The sequence below is a fragment of the Plecotus auritus genome (assembly GCF_963455305.1).
Source record: "Plecotus auritus genome assembly, chromosome: 4".
Lineage (NCBI taxonomy): Eukaryota > Metazoa > Chordata > Mammalia > Chiroptera > Vespertilionidae > Plecotus > Plecotus auritus.
Window position 1 is genome coordinate 149,128,627 of NC_137775.1, and position 22,144 is coordinate 149,150,770.

The window sequence follows — 22,144 nt, forward strand, 5'->3', positions numbered from 1 at the left end:
CCTCCCGCATCCCTCCCCGGCCCTGATCGTGCACCAGTGTGGTCCCTCGGCCTGGCCTGCACCCTCTTGCAATCCAGGACCCATCGGGGGATGTCGGAGAGCTGGTTTCGGCCCGATAGCAGAATGACCAGTCGCTATGACCCACACTGACCACCAGGGGGCAGACACTCAATGCAGGAGCTGCCCCGTGGTGGTCAGTGCGCTCCCACGGGGAGCACTGCTCAGTAAGAAGCCAGGCTCATGGCTGGCGAATGCAGCAGAAGTCCGCGGCAGCGCTAAGGATGTCCGACTGCTGGCTTAGGCCCACTGTGGGAGCAGAACTAAGATGTCAGTTGGACATCCAAGGGTGCAGGCCAGGCTGAGGGACACCCCCCCCCAAGTGCATGAATTTCATGCACCGGGCCTCTAGTAAAAGAAATAAAAGCTTAATAAGGGATGTAAGAGAAATTGCTTTGTGAACAAGAGAATACCATAGCTAAGAGTTCATAAATAGTCTAAATTTGTTAAAGATATGGGCTTAAATAAATTGAGCTTATGGTTTATAACTAAAATAAACAGGGATAGCCCTAGCCAGTTTGGCTCAGTAGATAGAGCGTCGGCCTGCGGACTGAAGGGTCCCAGGTACGATTCCCGTCAAGGGTACATGCCCTGGTTGTGGGCTCAATATCCAGTAGGGGGCATGCAGGAGGCAGCCAACCAATGATTCTCATCATTGATGTTTCTATCTATCTCTCCCTCTCCCTTCCTCTCTGAAATAAAAATAATAATAAATGCTTGTGATCAAGGTTAACCATATTGATAAGTAAAAAATTTAAAATAAACGGGTAATTAGGTTAGTAAGAGCAACTAACATCACATGACCTGGTGCTGGTAGAGTTTGAATTTTTTTAAAATGACTATTTTGTAGAATGGAGCCTATCAGAATCACCAGTGGGGCTTTTTTAAAAGCCAGATTGTGAAAGGCTGTACCAAATACCTACTGTGGTAACCCTAATAAACATAAAAGTTTAAGAACCACTGCTCTGTATGGGCACCTTAATCTTTAAACATTATGTGTATATTTTGCTTTTGTGTTTTTTAAAAGATAATGGTTCAAAGTCCTTATTTCTGTCATCTCTAAACATACATTCATATCACTACCAGATGGTCTCACCAATGCTACATAGTTTTTCAGTTGAATACACTTAGTAGTAGCAATGATCTGGGTAAATTTTGTGGATCTCTTATAACAGTGGTCGGCAAACCGTGGCTTGCGAGCCGTGGTTTGCCACTCTGTTGATTAATGAGTTTGCTGACCACTGTCTTATAACAAGGTCAGATCAAAAACAAAAATTAACAATGACTAGGGAATCAGAAAGTCACAGAGCAAACATTTAAGATTCATTAAGATGTTGAATAAGAATGTGAACAAAAATCTGACCCAGATAATAATTTAGAATTGGCTTTAATTAGCTCCTGATGTGATTCTCTGGATACTAAAATCATTCATGTGTAAGCCTGACTGATGCCAAGCCCTCAGGCTCTTGAAAGCAACCTCTTTTCTCTCACCACTAGAGTGGCTAAAAGGACCACCAAAGGCTCTCTTAGATACTATACTGAGACAACAAGAGGCCCAGAATAGCTACAAATTCACCTCAAGAGCCCCAGCGATTAAACAGAATGCTCAGTTCTATGGAAAGGACCCAACGTGCTGTGAAGTGGGAGCCTCTGGGCCACCTGGGGGGGGGGGGGGGGGGGCGGCGGGGAGAGCTCATTCCAGTTCCATTGATATCTACATTGCAATTTGTCCACACAGTACCTGTTACTCTGCTTAATGCCAGAGAGATATGCATGAGAAAGAAAAGCAGGCCAGGAAGAAACAAACCCTTACCATTTTTTCTTGTGATTTTTGTTTTAAAAAAGAACTCTTTTCTGTGCATTTTTTCTTTAAGTCTCTGAAATGTATGGGGGTTAGTTCTTGTTTTGGATGAGAGAGGGGATCAACATGATACCTATCACCCTATGTTTTGCTTAATTTGTTCCAAAACAGTAAATGCATTTTTCCCTGATTTGATCTTGTTAGAATTGAACGTGGCCATTTCCCAGGCAGCTCTAGAAGCTAGCTAAAAATCAGAACTTGGGTCACATATTAGAAAATAATTCCTTGAAAAACCCTCCTGGCTTTACCACACACCATATCCCAACCACTTGTCCATTTTACAAGCTTAAAATGACATAACAAAAGTTTTTTATACACTTCTATCTTATTGTAGTCTGGAATGAGGACCTCCTGCCAAGGCCCTTAATTACAGCAGCAGCAATAGCAGTAACAGGGAACAAACCAATTTAACATTATCAGATCTGATTTCTGTGAGGGAAGTACTGTCATCTTCATTCTATGGATTAACAGACTGAAATTCAGAAAAGTTAAACAAGAAAGGGAGAGAGCCGTCCCTTGAAATTCACGTCTTTCAGCTATAGTTCAATTCAAGGATATGAACCCTGATGTTCAAAAAAATTATATCACCTCCCCAAGTTATTACAACTAATTAGTTGCAAACCCTTAAGTTGACTGGTTAAATAAAGAGTAAAACGAGAGAAATCTGCCTCTCAGATGTTAATAGGAGTCTGAATCTGAGTAGCTGGTGTTGCTTCTAAGGGCTTCCTGTGGAAGACGAATGGCTTGGCTTTGTCATATTCTAGATCAGTGGTTGCCAACCTTTTGGACCTCACGGACCACCAGTGATCCGCAGACCACCAGTTGGCGACCGCTGTTCTAGATAGTTCATTAGTGACAGAATGGGGGAATGGATTTTAATTTGACATAAGAAATTATATCTAATGCTTACAGTCATCAATCATATACCTCAGAAGTGAAGAAAATGGCATTCAGAGATGACCTGAAAATGCAAGCTATCCAAAGAGACCCAAGCCACTTGTGAGCTCAGAAAATACCTCAGGTCCCTCCCAGCCCCATGATTTCTACAAGTCCCTGGAAAAGTGGGGAGGAAGAAAGGCGGCTTTGAAAGTGGAAGAGATGATTCAACAACGATGATGCCTACTTTTTCACTCCCAATAGAAACCCATAGAATAAAGAACAGATTTTTTTCTAATGTCCCAGTAGAGGGAAATGGACTATGAATTCATACAGTTGGATCTAGAAACACAAAAGAATGGAGGGAAACAAATAGGGAGGAGAAGAAAAAAAGGAATATGTTATGTTTCCTTAGAGACAACCATTTGAAGGGATACTACATCTCAAATCTGATAATACTTGATAAACTCAATTCCTTAAGTCAGTGGTAGGCAAACTGCGGCTCTGTTGACTAATGAGTTTGCCGACCACTGGGATAGGGGCATAATCACAAGGAACAACGACAGCCTGTAATTATTGGAATCAAGAGTCTAGGTCAGTGGTCGGCAAACTCATTAGTCAACAGAGCGGCAAATCGCGGCTCACGAGCCGCATGTGGCTCGCGAGCCGCAGTTTGCCAACCACTGCCTTAAGTAATCTACAAAAATAAGAGAAAGGTTTCACCTAACTGAAAAATTCAAAAACCTATTTTTAGTCCACTTCTTCACTTCTTCCATGGAGAAATATTTAACCAAGCATTATGACTGGTATTATGAGTTGACTATATAGCGTCCTTTAAAAAAGATACCTCAGACTGTGACCTTGCTAGAAAATAGGGTCTTTACAAATATGACTTGGGTCTTTATAAAAAAAGGGGGGGGGGGAGTTGGATACACCGATGGAGAGGCACACAGGGAGAATGCCATGTGAAGATGGAGGCAGAGATTGGGGTGAAGCATCTACAAGCCAAGGAAGGTCAAGCTTGCTAGCAAACACCAGAAGCCACGAGAAAAGCATGGAACAGACCCTCCTTCAAAGTTCCCCAGAGGAACCAACCCTGCAGACACCTTGATCTTGGACTTCTAACCTCCAGAACTATGATAAAATAAATTTCTGTTGTTTAAGGCACCCAGTTCATGGTATTTTGCTACAGTAGCTCTAGCAATCTAATACAACTGGCAATTCTGAGTTTCACCTTCCTCAGACACTTTCTAGTAAAGATCTGGAATACTCTGAAATTTTGAAGCTCATAAGCAAGTTAAAGCAGAAAGTAAGCTTAGAGGTCATTGAGTCTAACAGGAAAAACTGAAATTCAGGAAGAGTGAGTGAACTGCCCTTGTTTTCACTGTGGCAGAACCATGACTAAAGTTCATGCATCCTGACTTCCAGGCCACAACTATTTCCACCAAGACTTAACTGTACCAAAACTGCAAAGACAACCCTTGAATAAGGGTTGCTGGTTGATAAGCATGATTCTAGTTATGTCTTGCTGGCATGTCAATCGGGGGGCGGGGGAAGGGGGTAGGTGTCATTTTACTCACTAGGTAGTATCACCAAGGACTCCATCAGGGAGGCCACAGATGGGAGGACTAAGATGCACCTGGGGTCTATAGACACTTTGCATAGCTGATCCTCCCCACATCCCTCCTCTGTACCTTGACCAGATGGTGGTCAAATGCCAAGAAAGAACCAATTACTGCAACATTTATTTGCACAGGAACATATATAATTCAGCTCAGGGTGAACTTTATGACCCCCAGCCATATGTTCAACAGTGGAGTTCTTCTCATCTACGTCTATATGAAAAGATAGTACTGGCTAGTTATCTTCATTTATACTGATTGGAGAGCAGGGACCCAGAGTTTTTAAGGGGCATGTCCTCCCAAATCAGAAAGTCTTTGGGGTTGGTCCCATCTCCAAAAGTTCTCAAAAAGTGCAAGAGGAAAATCATTCCTTCATGAAGAGGGCTCAATCAGACCCTTGATTTCTGTCCCACCTAGTAAAAATGCCATGTGCCAGACAGTCACACAGGTAAAGGACAGCAATTAAGTGAAACCCTGGTGAGTATGGCATGGTTTTGTCTACAATTCCAAGGGAAGGAGGAGACTGGGCTGCTCTTGATTTCATCTCAGCAGTAGAGATGAAGAGCCACAGTTAAAAGTGGCCCAGAGCCTTGAGGGTCTGATGGGCAAGGAATGGCCTCAGATTGCCTATACCAGTGGTCGGCAAACTGCAGCTCGCGAGCCACATGCAGCTCTTTGGCCCCTTGAGTGTGGCTCTTCCACAAAACACCACAGCCTGGGTGAGTCTATTTTGAAGCTTTGGCGTTAGAAGAAGTTGAAGTTTAAAAAATTTGGCTCTCAAAAGAAATTTCAATCATTGTACTGTTGATATTTGGCTCTGTTGACTAATGAGTTTGCCGACCACTGGCCTATACAAAAGGGCACCAGCGAAGTCCTTTGTTTAGATGCTCAGACGCAGACCTGTGGAAAGAAACCACATATAGCTTGGGCACTGAGAGACTGAGGAGGTGAAAGAGTCCATCCATCTCTGTTTCTCTCAGGGCTGTTGGCCTTTCTTCTTAGGTCTTCTCACACCCTACACCTACCCTGACAATAACCAGACATAACTTTCTCAAATTGGTCAGATTACTAGCTGGCCTTTTTTAAACCACCATTTTCAGCTCGGTGCAGACAGATACAGCAGTGAAAGTGAATTTGTGGCTTATTTTTCTTCAAGGTATAGAATCCAGGACTTTTCTGCTTATAGTCTGACCTACCTGACCCAGCCACTTTGTACATCTCTGGGCTTCAAGGAGAACCACATGAATCCAAAAGTGAATAACTTCCCTGCCATGGCTTTTGCATATATACTATATGTAATACATACTATAGACTGAATGTCTGTGTGCCCCCAAAATTCATATGTTGAAGCCCTAACCCCTTTTGTGATATGATGGGATTAGGAGATGGTACTTTTGGGAGGTAATTGGGTTTAGATGAAGTTATGATGGTGGAGACTTTGTGATCAGATTAGTGCCCTTATAAGGAGAGGAGACAATGAGATATCTCTCTGCCATGTGAGAATGAGGCTGTCTATAAGCCCAAAAGAGAGCTCTCACGAGAACCCAATGCTACTATCCTGATCTTGGACGTCCATCCTCCAGAACTGTGAGAAATAAATGGTTGTTTAAGCCAGTGTTCACCAACCTTTTGGACCTCACGGACCACCAGTGGTCCGCGGGCCACCAGTTGGCGACCGCTGCTCCAAAAGTTTCCTTAATCCAGCGGTCGCCAACCTTTGGGACCTCATGGACTACCAGTTGGCGACCGCTGGTTTAAGCCACACAGCCTATGGTATTGTTATAGCAGCCTGAACTAAGATAATATATATGCCTATTTTTTGCAGGGAGTGGGGTCTGCCCAACCCTTTTATTCTCCAATCTTCACACACTTTACTAGGAGTTGCACATCCCCTCCTCATCCACAAAGCTACCAAGGAAACAGCTATGTTTGGAAAAGGAGCCCCTGTCCCTCTACACCTCCTTCACCCACTGGACCAGCCAATGACTCCCTCTTGAGGAATTTGAACTCAGAAGTTCAGCCACAATCAGGTGTGCTTATAAATGGAGCAGATAAGGCACAGGAGCTTTTGGCAAAGGCCATTTTCTGCCAAGTGTATTAGAAACTAGAAAAGTGCTGCTTCGGCCAGATTGATAGATGAAGTGGACTTGGAGAGGCAGGAAAAAAGAGAGTGAGGGAACCCTTAGGTTTCCATGGGGCTTTTATCCTGGTTCCAGAACATCCCTAAGGCCCAGTTGCTTCTTGATCTTGTGTTCCTTGAGAATCCTTTGGCTTGAGCTAGCTCACGTAGGCTTCTGTTGCTTACAGCCAAGAGTCCTCATTTACCAGAAAACATCTATGAAACTACTGGCTGGGGAATGGCCAAAGCCAGTGCACTGTGGGACTTTCCTGAAAGCACCTTTCAGGAGGCCTTGCAAAGCCACCTAACCGTACCTTTTGAGCCACATTTTACCACCACACCTATGAGGGTGAAATTAGAGTTTTGGGGATGACTATCATACCTAGACACTCTTCTCACCCCCTAATAAACTTTGAGCTGATACACTGACCACAAATTAAGTCTTGCATTCATTCTAGCTACCATATTTTTAAAAGGAGAATAATGGCTCACAGTCCCTTATCTTAAATTCTTAGGGCCCAATGTTTTTGGAATTGAGAATTTTTCAGATTTTAAAAGTATGGCCCATACATTATAAATTACATAACTCTCCAAGCAGGGTCTGGGGCTACCCCCTAATCAAACACATTAATATTTCTGTAATAACATGTACAAATACCTTTTAAGTGGATTAAATCAAGATAACAGTTCATGTCATTTTCCTGCCAAATAGATTCCAATCAGCAGACCAGATTTTACCCTCAAGTTACTAAAAACCTTAGATTTGGAGCTTTCTGTACTGTGATCATGGACCATTACTAACCCTCATCCTATATACTAAAGATGTAATATGCAAATTGACCATCACGCCCTCACAAGATGGCTGCCTATGATCAGGCTGGCAGGGGGGTTAGTGAAGGACGACCAAACAACTAAACATCAGGATGCGTGGGGTGACCAGGCCAGCGGGGGGGCAGTGAGGGGCAACCAGACCGGCAGGGGGGGCAGTTGGGGGTGACCAGGCCAGCAGAGGGGGCAGTTGGGGGCAACCAGGCTGGCAGGGGGGGGGCAGTAAGAGGTTACCAGGCTGGCGGGGGAGCAGTTAGGGGCAACCAGGCTGGCGGGGGAGGGAGTACAGTTGGGGCCGATTAGGCTGGCAGGGGGGGCAGTGAGGGATGACTAGGCCAGCACGGGGGGGGGGGGGGCAGTTGGGGGTGACCAGGCCAGTAAGGGGTTACCAGGCCGGTAGGGGGGGGGGCAGTTAGGAGCAACCAGGCCGGCAGGGAGGGGGCAGTTGGGGGCGACCTGGCCAGCAGTGGGGGTCAGTTAGGGGTGACTAGGCTGGCACGCAGAGTCTGTGAGGGCTGATCAGGTCAGCAGGCAGATGCAGTTAGGGGCAACTAGGCAGGCAGGCAGGTGAGTGATTAGCAGCCAGCAGTCCAGGATTGTGAGAGGGATGTCCGATGCCAGTTTAGGCCCAATTCCCAGGATCGGGCCTAAACTGGCAGTCAGACATCTTCTGAGGGGTCCTGGATTGACTGGGCTGAGGGGACCCGCCCCCGTGCGCGAATTTCATGTACCAGGCCTCTAGTTTAATAGATAATGTTTTTGGCCATCTGTTTACTTAAGTACTTTATTCGGGGCCAAACTGGGATTCAAATCCTGGAAGTCTAGTTCCAAAGGATACAGCTTTAAGCTATCACCCCATTCTGGCACTCCACTGTTATAGTGCCTCTCCAAATACACTACTAGAGAGTATCAGGCTGGTTCCAGATCTAGAAAACAACATGGAGAAAAATTAAGAGAACTAGAGCTGTTTAGCAAAAAGTAGAGAAAACCAACAAAGAGATGTAATTTTTTTTTCAGATATCTGTCTCCTTCCCAAATTTCTTCCCTAATTCCATTTTTTTTAAAATATATATTTTATTGATTTTTTACAGAGAGGAAGGAAGAGGGATAGTCAGAAACATCGATGAGAGAGAAACATCGATCAGCTGCCTCTTGCACACCTCCTACTGGGGATGTGCCCACAACCAAGTTACATGCCCTTGACCGGAATCGAACCTGGGACCTTTCAGTCCGCAGGCTGACGCTCTATCCACTGAGCCAAACCGGTTTTGGCCCTAATTCCATTTTTAATAAGAGGACATTGGGAAGGTGACGCCAGCAGCACAGCAGCATGAGATCTCCAGGTCTCTCCCCTTCAAGTTACAATGCATTGGACAGTTATAACTCAACAAAGGATTTCCTGATCAACACGCAAACATGTCTGAGACATCATGCATTGAGACATCTGATATCGGAGTGAACAGCGGAGACAGGACAGGGAGGGAGGAAGACAGGGGCAGAAGCTGCATGCAGTCCCACACTCACCTTAGTGCTAGCAGATATGATAGGAGCGAAGGGTTGAGATGCAGCCCCCAAACAGACAGCAGCAAAAGAAACAGCAAGTGGGCCCAGGTGGCTATCACACACTGAGGCTGGGCCCAGGGTCAGAGACAAAAAATGGCATAAAAAAATCAGTGTTCCAAAGCCCATCAGCACCTGACAAAATATTTCACAGATGCTAAACCTGGCCATTCTATTCCCCTGTGGCCCACCCAGCAGTAAAATCCTCAATTGGCAGTTTGCAAAAGGGCTGAAAGTACTTTCTAGCCAAAGTGGCTAAACCCATTAGGAAAAGCAGAACCACAGTTCTGCAAACCTGCTTTCTCCCTCCCACTCATCCCAGTGCAGATGGTAGAGACAGCTGAGTCAACTCAGACAGAGCAGCCCTGGCAGCAGCTTCTGGTTACAGGAAGGCAGCACAGGGAATACACAGGAGAACCACAGCTCACCACTTCCAATCCCTGGGAGTGGTGCCCTGAGACTGAGATAGCTGGGACATAAAGGGAATGCCCACTTCCACGGGGAATACAGAGCATTTTCCCACAAGCAAGGTGACGGTCTCACAGAGATCCTGGAAGCCACAGCAGTGCAGGTAAGAGAAAATAAAAAAATTGTGCTTCAGCTCCACCTACTGGAAAATAAAGGAAAGACCTCTACTATCAACCTGCTAAATAGTGGTGTCAAGTACAGTAAACCCTCGATTTTACAGACCTCATTCTATGAGGTCAATATTAACTGGATACCAAAACCTGGCAAGGACAACACAAATAACGAAAATTACAGACCAATATCTCTGTTGAATATAGATGCAAAAATTTTAAATACTAGCAAATTGAATACTACAATACTACAATACATTTAAAAGTTAATACATCACAATCAAGGGGTTCATTTCAGGGGCACAAGGGTAATTCAACATTCAAAAATCAATGGATACACCTCATTAACAAAATAAAGGATAAAATTATATGATCATATCAATAGATGCAGAAAAAGCATTTGACAAAATATACCATCCATTCATGAATAAAACAATAAAATGGGTATAAAAGGAAAGTGCCTCAACATAATAAAGGCTATATATGACAAACCCTCAACTAATATTATACTCAATAGTATAAAACTGAAAGCTTTTCCTCTAAGATCAGAAACAAGACAAAGATGCCCACTCTCGCAACTTATTTAATAGTACTAGAAGTCCTAGCCAGAGTATTCAGACAAAATAAAGAAAAGGCATATAAATTGGGAATGAAGAAGTAAAACTGTCACTTTTTGCAGATGACATGATTCTTTATAAAGAAAACCCTAAAGACTCCACCAAAAAACTATTAGAAATAATAAATACAGTAAAGTTGCAGGATACAAAAATTAATGTTCAAAAATCCATTTCATTCCTATAAACTAACAACGATATTCAGAAAAAGAAATGAAAAAAAGAACAATTCCCATTTGCAATTGCAACAACAAAAAATAAAATACCTAGGAATTAACAAAGGATGTGAAGGCCCTAGGAACTGTACATTGAAAACTAAAAGACACTGGGAGAAACCAAGATGGAGGCATAGGTAAACACCTAAACTGCTGCCTCGCACAACAATTTCAAAACTACAACTAAAAGACAAAACGGACATCATCCAGAACCACAGGAAGGCTGGCTGAGTGGAAATTCTACAACTAGAAGGAAAGAGAAAAGCACACTGAGACTCAGAGGAGCTGCAGGAGGCAGAGGTACTGAGATGCACGCAGGCAGAGAGGACTGGCAACTGAGTGCGTGGCTGGCTTTCTCAAGCGGGAGGGAGACAAAAGCTCCTGACTGCGCTGAACTCCAGTTCTGGGCAAGACTCTGGGGACCCAGACTCATACAGGGTGAAACTGGACTGTCTGGCAGCAGGCGAAAATCGAGAGCGGCTTTCTCTCAGAGGTGCTTGCAGCGATTACCATGGGACACTGAGACACAGGGGCCTATTAGGGCAGGGCTGATGGGAAACAAATGCTATCTGCTCCGCCCTGAGGCTCTGGCCCAGCCAAGCTGAGTACAGAGGTTTTTGCAAGTCTTGTCTCATAAGAGTGTCTCCAGCACAGAAGTTCTCCCAGCGTAGACACAGCTGATCCTCACAGCCAATTGGCCTGGAGGTCAATTCATCCCAGTGATACCAACAACAATCAAGGCTTAACTACAACAAAGCTGTGCACATAGCCCACAAAGGGGTGCACCAAAAGTGTCCACCTCAGGTAACTGGGGAGGCTGAGCCACTGGGCCATATAGGAAACATAGCACACAAAGCCACTCTATCAACTCAGGGAAGCAGTGAAAATGCGGAGACAAAGAAACAGATCCACAAATGAAAGAAATGGAGGAAAGCAAACTACTGGATATAGAGTTCTAAACCACGGTTATAAGGTTTTTCAATAATTTTCTAGAAATGGCTGATAAATTTAGCGATACCCTTAAGGATATGAAAAAGGACCAACTAGAAATTAAGCATACACTGACTGAAATAAAAAATACCATAAAGAGATCTAATAGCAGACTAGAGGATTGCAAGAATCAAGTCAAAGATTTGAAATACAAAGAAGCAAAAAAACACTCAACCGGAAAAGAAAAAAGAATCCAAAAAGTTGAAGATAGTGTAAGAAGCCTCTGGGACAACTTCAAGCATACCAACATCAGAATTATGGGGTGCCAGAAGAAGAGAGAGAGCAAGATACTGAAAACCTATTTGAAGAAATAATGACCGAAAACTTCCCCCACCTGGTGAAAGAAATAGACTTACAAGTCCAGGAAGTGCACAGAACCCCAAACAAAAGGAATCCAAAGAGGCCCACACCAAGACACATCATAATTAAAATGCCAAGGGCAAAAGACAAAGAGAGAATATTAAAAGCAGCAAGAGAAAAGCAGTTAGTAACCTACAAGGGAGCACCCATACGATTGTCAGCTGATTTCTCAATAGAAACTATGCAGGCAAGACGGGAGTGGCAAGAAATATTCAAAGTGATGAACAGCAAGAACCTACAACCAAGATTACTCTACCCAGCAAAGCTATCATTCAGAATTGAAGGTCAGATAAAGAGCTTCACAGATAAGAAAAAGCTAAAGGAGTTCATCACCACCAAACCAGTATTATATGAAATGCTGAAAGGTATTCTCTAAGAAGAGGAAGAAGAAGAAAAAGGTAAAGATAAAAATTATGAACAACAAATACATATCTATCAACAAGTGAATCTAAAAATCAAGTGAATAAAATAATCTGATGAACAGAATAAACTGGTGAATATAATAGAATCAGGGGCATAGAAAGGGAGTGGACTGACAATTCTCGGGGGAAAGGGGGGGTGGGTGCGGGAAGAGACTGGACAAAAATCGTACACCTAAGGATGAGGACAGTGGGGAGGGGGGTAAGGGTAGAGGGTGGGGTGGGATCCGGGTGGAGGGGAGCTGTGGGGGTAAAAAAGAGGAACAATTGTAATAATCTGAACAATAAAAAAATTAAATTAAAATTTAAAAAAAACTAAAAGACACTGAACAAAATTGAAGATGATACAAAGAGATAGAACAATATTCCATGTTCATGGATTGGAAGAATCAACATAGTTAAAATGCCATGTTACCTAAAGCAATATACAGATTTAATGTAATTCCCATTAAAATCCCAATGGCATTTTTCAAAGAAATAGAAAAAAAATCATCAAATTTGTATGGAGCCACAAGGGCCTCCAACAGCCAAAGCAATCCTGAGAAAAAAGAACAAAGCCAAAAGTATCACATTCCCTGATTTCAAATTATACTACACTAGAGGCCCGGTGCACGATATTCGTGCACGGGCCCAAACAGGCAGTCGGACATCCCTCTCACAATCCAGGACTGCTGACTCCCAACTGCTCACCTACCTCTGCCTGATTGCCCCTAACTGCTTCTGCCTGCCAGCCTGATCACCCCCTAACCACTCCCCTGCCAGCCTGATCGACACCTAACTGCTCCCCAGACAGCCCGAGTGCCCCTAACTGCCCTCCCCTATCGTCCTGATCACCCCTAACTGCCATCCCCTGCCAGTCTGGTTGCCTCTCACTGTCCTCCCCTGCAGGCCTGGTCACCCACAACTGCCCTCCCCTGCTGGCCTGGTCACCCCTAACTGCCCTCCCTCCTGGCCTGATCGCCCACAACTGCCCTCCCCTGCAGGCCTGGGTCCCCCCCCAACTGCCCTCCCTTGCTGGCCTGGTCCCCCTGCAACTGCCCTCCTCTTCTGGCCTGGTCACCCCTAACTACCCACAACTGCCCTCCCCTGCAGGCCATCTTGAGGCGGCCATCTTGTGTCCACATGGGGGCAGCCATCTTTGACCACATGGGGGCAGCCATCTTATGTCTTAGAGTGATGGTCAATTTGCATATTACTCTTTTATTAGATAAGATATCTATGACAATCAAAACAGTATGGTATTGGCAGAAAAACAGACACAGACCAATGGAACAGAATTCAGAGCCCAGAAATAAGCCCACATGTATATGGGCAAATAATTTTTAACAAAGAAGTCTAAAACATACAATGTGAAATGGAAGCCTCTTCAATAAATGGTGATGGGAAAATTGGACAGATACATGCAAAAAATGAAACTAGACCTCCAACTTACACCATACACAAAAATAAACTCAAAGTGGATAAAGGACTTAAACATAAGACAGGAAACCATAAAAATCTTAGAGGAATCCACAGGCAGCAAAATCTTAGACATATGCCAAAGCAATATCTTCACCAATACAGCTCCTAGGGCAATGGGAACTAAAGAGAAAATAAACAAATGGGACTATATCAAAATAAAAAGCTTCTGCACCACAAAGAAACCATCAACAAAACAACAAGAAAGCCCACTGTATGGGAGAACATATTTGCCAATGTTATTTCCGATAAGGGTTTAATCTCCAACATTTACAGGGAACTTATGCAACATAACAAAAGGAAGATAAACAACCCAACTTAAAAAATGGGCAAATATTAATTGAGCATAGTGGTTTGGGTCAATTTCTGGGTTCTGTATTCTATTCCATTGGTGTATATGTCTGTTCTTGTGCCAGTACCAAGCAGTTTTGAGAACAGTGGCTTTGTAATATAGCTTGATATCTGATTTTGAGATCCCTCCTAATTTGTTCTTCTTTCCCAGGATTGCTGCAGCTATTCAGGGTCTTTTTTAATTCCAGATAAATTTTTGGAGAGTTCATTCTAGGTCTGTGAAATATGCCGTTGGTATTTTAATGGGGAGTACATTGAATCTATAAATTGCTTTGGGTAGTATGGACAATTATGTTGATTCTCCCAATCCATGAACATGGTATGTTCTTTCATCTGTTTATGTCTTCCTCTATCTCTTTTTTCAGTGTCCTGTAGTTTTCCGAGTACAGGTCTTTTACCTCCTTAGTTAAAATTATTCCTAGGTATCTTAATTTTTTTGGTGCGATGGTAAATGGGATTTTTTTAATCTTTCTGTAAGTTCACTATTGTGTACTAGTATAGAAGTGCCATAGATTTCTGGGCATTAATTTTGTATCATGCTATATTGCCGAATTCATTTATTAAGTCTAATAATTTTTTGATAGAGTCTTTAGGGTTTTCTATGTACAGTATCATGTCATCTGCGAATAATGACAGTTTTACTTCTTTTCTAATTTGGATACCTTTTATTTCTTCTTGTCTAATTGCTATGGCTAGCACTTCCATGTCGAACAGGAGTGGTGAAAGTGGGCATCCCTGTCTTGTTCCTATTCTTAGGTGAAATGGTTTTAGTTTTTGCCCATTGAGTATGATGTTGGCTGTAGGTTTGTCAATCTAAGGCTTTTATTATGTTGAGGTATGATCCCTCTATTCCCACTTTGCTGAAGTTTTTTTATCAAGAAAGGGTGCTGGATTTTGTCAAATGGTTTTTCTGCATCAATTGATATGACTATGTGATTTTTATCTCTCAATTTGTTTATGTGATGTATCACGTTTATTGATTTGTGGATATTGTACCATCCTTGCATGCCCAGAATAAATACTGCTTGGTCATGGTGTATGATCTTTCTGATGTAGTGCTGGATCAGATTTGCTAGAATTTTGTTGAGGATTTTGGCATCTATGTTCATGAGGGATATTGGCCTGTAATTCTCTTTCATTGTGTTGTCTTTATCTGGTTTTGGTATTAGGGTAATGCTGGCTTCATAGAATGAGCTTGGAAGTTCCTTCCTCTTGAATTTTTTGGAATAGTCTAAAGAGGATAGGTTTTAGTTCTTCTTTGAGTATTTGGTAAAACTCTCCTGTGAAGCTATCTGGCCCTGGGCTTTTGTTTGCTGGAAGCTTTTTGATGACTGCTTCCATTTCCTCCATAGTTATCAGCCTATTGCGATTTTTAGATTCTTCCTGATTGAGTTTTGGAAGGTTGTATTTTTCTAGGAATATGTCTATTTCCTCCAAGTTGTCCAGTTTGTTGTAATAGAATTGTTCATAGTATTTTTTTTACAATCCTTTGTATTTCTGTGGGGTCTGCTGTTATTTCGCCTCTTTCATTTCTGATTTTATCTATCTGGGTCCTCTCTCTTTACTTCTTAGTGAGCCTGGCTAGAGGTTCATCAATCTTGTTTATCCTTTCAAAAAAAAACAGCTTTTGGTTTCATTGATCTTTTGTATTGTTTTTTGTTTGTTTGTTTGTTTGTTTGTTGTTGTCTTTTTGGTCTCTATGTCATTTCTTTCTGCTCTGATCTTTATTATCTCCTTCCTTCTGCTTACTCTGGGCTTTTCTTGTTGCTCTCTTTCTAATTCTTTAAGTTGTAGAGTTAGATAATTTATTACCATTTTTTCCTTCTTTTTTGAGGTAGGTCTGGCATCTTTTTTTAAGAGCACCTGTGCCATTCATGAGGGATTCACCCTCACAACCTAAACACTTCCCAAAGGCCCAGTCTTCTAACACCATCACAATGAGGGGTAAGATTTCAATGTATGAATCTGGGATGGATACAAACATTCCATCTATAGCACCCAGCTTCAACAACTATATTAACATTTTGCCAATTTAAGAACCTACTTTTTTTCCTTTATTTTTCCATCACCATTTAACCCCCATACCCTCTTCCACCTCCACCCACCCATTTTCCCCCCACAATCACCACACAGTTGTCCATGTTCATAAGAACCTACTTTTAAGCAGGCATTTTTCAAAATGAGATGCTCCTTTTTCATAAACATGTGTCTAAGCCCCACCTCTTGAAATTATGTGACCAAGCCCCAAAACATAGTTTTCAACAGCTTCACAAGTGATTCTGATGTCCACAGAAAATTGAGAGCCACTGCTATAATGAAATGAGAACAACAGCATGATTCTAGCATATACATGGCACTAAAAAGTCTTTGAAAAATAACAGGATACCCAGAAGACATAAAGGAACATGGTTACATTGGTCTACATGAAAAATGTAAATGGCAGTATAGCAAAGATCATAAAATAAATGGAAGACAAACATATAATGATAAAAAATATTTTCAACAGGTAATATCCTTAATTCATGGAGAGTTCTTATAAATTAGTAATATTTACTCAGATATTTGTAAAATCCCATGGACAAAGGCTAGAAATAGGCATAGACTGTTCAGAGTTAGAAGACAATCTGAAAATAGCCAATAAGTCTACGTATAGGTGCATCTTTCTTTAGAAGTCAGGAAGATGCAAATCAAAATAAGAAAATCATTTCTACCCATCATATTGGCCAAAATTTAAATAATTCCTAATCCTATGTTGGTTAAGTTTGGGGAAGAAGACCACTCCCGTTCACTAATAGTAGGATGATAAATTGCAGCAAACTTTTTTTTTCTAATTGATTGAGAGAGAGGGAGAGAAAGGAAGGCAGGCACTGGAGCAGAAGGGAGGGGGCAGGGTGGGGCAGACATTGATTTCTTATTCCACTTATTTATGCATTTATTGGTTGCTTCTTTTATGTGCCATGACTGGAACTTGAACCCACAACCTTGGCATATGGGGACAGTGCTCTAACCAACTGACCATTGCAAACTTCTTTGTTGTTGTTGTTAATCCTCACCTGAGGATATTTTTCCCATTGATTTTTAGAGAGTGGAAGAGAGGTAGAGGAAGAGAGATTGGGGAGAGAGCGAGAAACATTCATGTGAGAGAGACACATTGATTGGTTGTCTCCTGCACACATCCCAACTGGGGTCTGGGATCAAACCTGCAACCCACGTACTTGCCCTTGACTGGAAATCGAACCTGAAACTCTCTGGTGCATGGGCTGATGTTCTAACCACTTAGCAACACAGGTCAGGGCAACCACTGCAAACTTTTTAGATAGTAATCAGGCACCATGTGTTAAAATGTATAATGCACACACTCTTGGGTCCAAAAATCCTACTTCAGGGTATTCAGCCAAGAGAAATAAAAATATAAGTATATTAAGATGCTAGAGGGTGGGGGGAGGTCAATGGGGGAAAAAAAGAGACATATGTACTACTATTTTTAATACTTCAAACAATTAAAAAAAATGTAAAAAAAAAAAAAAAATAAATAAATAAATAGCAATGCCCTTAAAAATAAAAAATAATTAAAAAAAAAAAGATGCTAGAGGCCCAGTGCATGAAATTCGTGCATGGGGGGGGGTCTCTCAGCTGGACCTGCACCCTCTCGAATCCGGGAGCCCTCAGGGGATGTCCAACTGCCCCAGGGATCAGGCCTAAACTGGCAGTTGGACATCCCTCTCGCAATCCAGGAACTCTGGCTCCTAACCGCTCACCTGCCTGCCTGCCCTAACCACTCTGCCTGCCTGCCTGATCCCCCTAACTGCCCTCCCCTGCCAGCCTTGTCACCACTATTAACTTTTTTTTTTTAGTCTTATCCCCTTCACACACAATTGTATTTGACTTCCTTTTGGCTTCTCCCTCTCACACAATTTTTTTCTCTCCTTTATGTAACACTTTTCCTACTGACTCATCATTTATAAACTTTTCTTTCCTTCTTATTTCCTACTTCTGTTCCATCATCCTTCTTCCCATCTTTCTCCTACCCTCCCTACCTCCCCACATTCCTTCTTTCCTTTATCTTTACCCCTGCCCTCCCTCCCCTTTTCCTTCCTTCCCACCTTAATTTTTTTCTTGACTTCCTCCCTCGGACCTGCTTTACTCCCTCCCCCATTTCTTCCTTCTTCCCATTCTCCTTTTAAGCTCTACTGGCTCCCCCTTTAAATTTTTTCTTCCCTCCCTTTTTCTCTCTCAGCCTACCTTTCCGATACATTCTTCTCTACTTACTTCCACTGCTTTAATATCTATCTATCTACCTAATTATTCACTATCATTTATCTTTTTTCTTTTCTGACTCCTACTTTTAAAATCTGTCCCCAGTACACAACTACACTTGATTTTCATTATAGCTCCTACAGTTCACTCATACATCCTCTTTCCTTCTTTAACTCTGCTCTCTACTGACTCTTTTATAAAGTTCTTCCCTCCCTCCCTCCCTTCTTAAAGCTTCCAGTGGGGGGGGGGGGGCATTAACCCGCAGCCCAGGGCTCAGCCCCAGCCAGGTGTTCACCGCCCCCCTTCCCCAACCTCCCTGCCACCGTCCTGCTCCCATTCCCAGCAAGAGTGGCCAAGGCCCACGTGGCCTGGGCACTGCTGCTGCCACCACAAAGCAGGAGCGCCTTCGCCCAGAAGGCCTCAGACCGTCCAACACTTCGTCCCGGACCCATGGGCGCCTCCCGGCCAACAGCCCATGCTGGGGGCCACCGCCCTCCTCCTGTGTCTGGGTGGGGCTCCCATCCCACCCCTCGCAGGGCACACCTGCCTCCCCCCTGCCCCCACTGTCACCACCCCCTCCCACATGCAGCCCCACATTTCCTTCCCTTTTCCATTCCTGTGTCTTTTTCTTGTTCCCTTTCTGTATTTCTGTTTCTCCTCTTGGCCTGTCTGCATGCAGGCCTGCCTTCCTCTCCCTCTCCTTTCTTATCCTCTCCTATCATATCCTATCCTACCCTGGGCCTTGCAGCTGCCTGAGCAGAGGGCGGGGATGTAGCCTGCTGATCTGGTCGTGACGTGATGCTGTAATGGATAATTTGCATATTTCTCTATTATTAGTATAGATATGTTTTATAATAATATCAGTAACTAACATTTTTTTAAAACTTATATTATTGAAAGTATTACGTATGTCCCCTTTTTCCCCCATTGGCCCCTTCTAGCCCCCCCTCCTGCTGCCCAGGCCTTCACCACCTTATTGTCTGTGTCCATGGGTTATGAATATATGCATACAAATTCTTTGGTTGATCCCTCCCCACCCACCCACCTTCCCTCTGAGATTCCACATTCTGTTCTATGTTTCTATGTCTTTGGATCTATTTTGTTCATCAGTTTATTTTGTTCATTAGATTTCACATATGAGTGAGATCTTGTGATACTTGTCTTTGTCAGTAACTAACATTTACTGAGTGCTTTTTATGTGCCAAGGACTGTACTAAGTGTATTACAAAGGAGGTCTGAATTGGTCTTCATAACAATTTTATGTAATTACCATTATCTCATAAATAAGGACTAATATTAAGCAAAGTGAAATGTGTTGCCGAAATTTGTTTTCAAATGTGCTAGTATATGGAGCTAGAACTTGAAACCAGTCACTACAACTGCACGGCTCATGTTCTTAGCCACTGCAATGTGCTGCCAAACTAGAGACAACAACAACAAAAAAAATGTAACCCAGATGCCTTTGATAGAGGAATAGTCTTAACAATGACCTCAACCACTAGAAACACAAAATGCCCAGTCCCACTTTGGTTTCACAATTAAAATTCACTTTGGTGGTAGGGAAGAAGGAACAAATATGTTTCCCAAAGAAACAGAAAAAAATTATGATAAGGAAAAAAGAGACAAGTATGAAAGTATGCTAGGTGGGTGGTTTGGAAAGGGATTTTTCTCCAAAGCCACCTCAACTTCTCCCTGTAACTGCCTGATTACAGGATTTCTAACCAGGCCACTGATGGAGAAGAGTGCAGGCTCCCCAGTTTTCCTATTAGAAGCTGCTCTGCTGGCCTCACTCCAACTGGCCCTCCCAAGAAAAAGGGTTGAGAGTGTGAGCAACTTTTTTAACTGGCAGAGGAATGGAGATTTAAAGGGCACTGGAACATGGCCTCCCTTTTCCTAGAAAAGGATCACTTGTTTGTTTTATCTCCTTGGAATTTGGAGAGGATGTCATGAATACTATGCTCTCACCCAGCCTGTGGCTGACGCTGCCCCTAACACTTAACTCCTGCTGGAAAGGAGAGGAGCTGCTTACCGATGGCACCATCATTGGCCATGTTCTGGAGCTCAGGGCTGAGAGCCATTTCCTCCTAGTTTGATGTCCAGTATGTGGGAAAGATTTCACAGATAAACCAAGTGCCAGAGCTGTAGCTCTGGGTCCACAGTACCCAGGAGCACATATTAGAATATGTTCTCACTTAATTATGCATTAAAATGAGAATTTTTAAAAACAATAATCAGTATAAACCAGTCACAAGGACCAGTGTAGACAATGTGCTATAAAGCAAGGATTATGATTAATCTAATTTTGCATGCCCGAAACCAGTAACAATAATACAAAATAAACAAGTAGTGCATATTAGCATGATGAGCAGACTGTGGCAACCACAGCCCATGGTTGTTTTTCCTTATAGTCAACTGTTATTAATAGTTACTTAACCCAACCTTGTCCTCTCTTCAGATCCATGGGAGTAAACACACTTCTAACTTGTCCAAACCCCTACTTTACAGTGAAAATCTCTGAAGCATATTTATTGTTCTCAAGCCAATAATGTGGTATTTTCCAGACAACTCTCCCAACGCCAAAGTCTTTGTAGAAAGTCCCTATTAAATTTTTACTTTTCTTGTAGTCAAAGTTTGCTTATTTCCAGCTTGCCCAAAGTGGCATGGTGTTGCTCCCTTCACATGCCCAAGAGTCCCGAGCACCTTAAACAATCTAACCTCCCTCACTCTTCCCACCCCTGTCTTGCCTTTGACCAAAACAGATGAGAAAAGACCAGCTTAAAGCATTAGACAGATTGGAAGTACCCAGATTCTGAGCAAAGTATTTTTTGGATTCTGATCCCAGCTCTGCCATTTACTATGTGAACCTGAGCAAGATACTGCACTTCTCTGTGTCTCAGTTGTACCATCTGTAAAACTGAAGCAGTGACTCATCCTCTTCCACAGGTTTGTTGTAAGAAGCAAATGAGAAATTGCATGTAAACCATATAGCACTATGTCTACACAGAGGGAACATGCAATAAACATATTTATCATGGTTCTTCTGTGTTCTGACCTTTGATGGCTCCTGCTTGACCGTTGCAAGAGTGGTTAAGCCCTTAGCTCTGGCATCCAGCAGACTTGAGTTCAAATATAGCTCTGCTATTCACCATGTGACTTTTGACTTTCCCCTTAACCTTTAGAAGCCCTTTCTTCATCTATACACATGGGATGACTATAATGACCCACTTCTTAGGATTATGGGAGGATTAAGTGAGATAATGCATGTATTCAAAGTCTAGCATGTAGTTAGTATTCAATCAATGTTAGTGATTTTTTAAATTTTAATTTTATATGTATTTAAATTTCTTCTTCGTTCAAGTACTTAGAAATTAGAACACAATTGATTTCCCTACTGAGATTTGTGGGTTTACTGCAGTTTTATAGTCAGTTCATTTGGGGAAGCAAATCCTGGTTCTAGGAGTCAGAATATTAAGACCCTGGACATGACTCTGTCAAGTACCAGCCAAGTGATCTCAAGAAATAGCACAAGCTCAGGTTTCTTAACTGTCAAATCAAATACAAATATCTTCCCTTACAGAGCAATAAGATCGTCATAGAGTAAGATGAAATATGCTTTGTAAACTATAAAACAATACAAAAATATATTTCCCAGGATAAATGAGGACTTAATACTGTAACTATAAATAGAGCATAATCTAGACCTATAACATGGTTTCTCCATTGGCTGGATTTTTATTTCTGAAGTTTAAAATGGGTAAGAATCTCTTGGGGGTTCTAGGAATATATCCCAAGAAACTAGAAACACCAATCAGAAAGGATATATGCACACTTATGTTCATAGCAGCACAATTCACCATAGCTAAGATTTGGAAATAGCCTAAATGCCCATCAGCAGATGAGTGGATTAGAAAACTATGGTACATCTACACAATGGAATACTACGCTGCTATAAAAAAGAAGGAATTCTTACCATTTGCAG

At 42.5% G+C, this 22,144-nt stretch overlaps 1 protein-coding gene across 1 annotated transcript in view; it reads left to right on the forward strand.

The window, feature by feature from the left end:
- Nucleotides 1-21,202, forward strand: part of NAMPT (nicotinamide phosphoribosyltransferase) — a 72,565-nt gene extending 51,363 nt beyond the window's left edge. The window contains exon 12 of the mRNA XM_080663911.1: nucleotides 20,925-21,202. The gene's annotated coding sequence lies outside the window, so the exon portion shown is untranslated. The remainder of the gene's footprint in view (nucleotides 1-20,924) is intronic.
- Nucleotides 21,203-22,144: the final 942 nt, after the last annotated feature.